This window comes from Priapulus caudatus, unplaced genomic scaffold (genome assembly GCF_000485595.1).
Source record: "Priapulus caudatus unplaced genomic scaffold, Priapulus_caudatus-5.0.1 Scaffold530, whole genome shotgun sequence".
In the NCBI taxonomy this organism is placed as follows: Eukaryota; Metazoa; Priapulida; class Priapulimorpha; order Priapulimorphida; family Priapulidae; genus Priapulus; species Priapulus caudatus.
Window position 1 is genome coordinate 116,850 of NW_014577591.1, and position 2,167 is coordinate 119,016.

Here is a 2,167-nt window from a genome sequence, read left to right on the forward strand (position 1 = left end):
AAAGTTGGGAACGCCAGTAAGCCATGCGGCAAGCACTTCCAGTAGTGTAATGAGCGTCCGACTAACAATACGAATTTTCTTTGTGTACAGTTAATTATTTATGAATTTATTATATTTTTATTTCCTTTCTCTCCCGTCACCAACTCCCGCGTTACACAACCTATACGTTTCTAAAACATTTTCGCCCCTATTACCTCTTTTTAATATATTTATTTATTTATTTATATTTTTATATTTTGTTCTTCTTGTTTTTATATATATATTCGAGTAAACCATTATGCAATAAACCACCCACACCACAAAACAACACATACTACAACAATAAAAGTTAACACAACAAAAAAATATATTCCGGCCGCCGCCTTCGTCGCTGTCGTCGTTGTCGTCCTCATCGTCTCCAGAAGTCGTCTTCCTCCTCTTCGTCGTCTTCCTCCTCGTCGTGCTGCATGTCCTCCGACCGCGGTCGGCATGGTCCCACCCTCGCGTGGTCCCTGCCCTCCCATGCCCCTGGCTGTGTCTGCTGCGCCAGTGCGACGCCTGGAAGTGGTGCCTCCTCGATCGGCACCACTTTGATGGACGGCCTGCGGTCGTTGAGGTGGACGACCGTGAACCCCGGGTTCAATCTCCTGAACCGGAGCACGTCGTCCAAAAACGCCCGCCAGGTGGTATAGGCCACCTGCCCAGCCGTTCCCCCGAATATGAGGCGAGGCGTTGCCGCTGCCGGCCCGTAGCGGCGAGCCGCTGGTGTATTGTTTATGCTGTTCGCTTGCGGCGCGACTTCGGCGAGCGGCCGAACGGCATTTACCGGCGCACTGTCGAGGCGCCGTCGGCAGGGGCACTGGACACAACGTGTGCACCGTGGGCCATAGTGTATGCCGCCTCCGATGTACATGTCGTCTCCTAGCAGGGGGCCTGCGTGGTTGACGGGTCTCGGACAGTAACGTTTGCGCGGCGTTTCGTCGTCCGTGGCCTCGTCCTCTGCATCGTCGTTGTGGGCTCGTCGCGTCGTCGTCGTGGTCGGCGTGGTCGGCGTGGTGTTGTCCTGCGGCCTCGTTGTGTGATGTGCCTGCGCCCTTACATCGCACAGGGCTTCTTCTAATTCCCTCGTCCAGTCGTCGTCGTTGTATGGCAGGTCCATTGTCGCCTCCACGATGTCTCTGCTGCTGTCCATGTTGACTGTTTACTCAAAAAGATCTAGATTATTCTACTGTGAGCTACCTTACTGTGCTGACTACGTTACTATCTATCTATACATACGTGACACTCTACTGTGTCCTTGTGCAACATTAAATCATCTATCGCTAGATGTACTGCGCGAACATATAATGGTTAGAACTTGTGAACACTTAGTGCTTTAACTCGTGTACGTTACAATATGTGCTTGTTAGATACATGGTGAAATACGTCGCCTGTGCATCGTTATACTGATAAACTATGGAGCCTCCTTAGTATAGTCTTAATTCTTATGATAACGCGTTGCACGCGCGATCGTTTTCATCTCTACTTCGTCGCCCTCCTGCACCTTCTCTAATGGGTGTGCTCTTACCCTGTGGACTACTTCCTGCTCCACTTCCTCAGGGTGCATGGTCGGATATAGGCGGTGCGGGACGAAGGGTGCTGTCGCCTGCACCTGTTGCAACAGGGGCTGCAACATGGGCTGTACAGTGGGTTGTATGATGGTGGGAGCCGGTATGGTGCCAGGGAACGATTGGCATAGGCGTGGTCGGAGGTGTGGTGGCGCACAGCAACAATACAATACGACAATCGCTACAACCGCGATGGCCACATAAAGCAATATCTGATGCCACTGAATGTGTGCACTCTGAAAATTTTTCTGCGCTGCCTCGTTCGTGTCGAGAATCCTTCGGCTATTCGCTATGGCATCCTTCAGATGTTCATATGCGATATCTAAGTCATGACTTTCATAGAGCTTCGCGGGCACTATAGACTGTGGGATAAGATCCGTAGCATTACCTCGTTTTATCGCTAACTCTGCCAGATCTGCCCATATTGTCGGTGTCTGAAGCTCCCTAGGTAACATATTCACCAGCGATCGGGTGAGATTTACAGACGAATCATGAAAGTAAAAGGTTGGCAAACTAAGGTCAGCCGAATGAGCACTGCAACCCGATTGCAACGATACGAGTTGACGTGACTTTATTTCTAT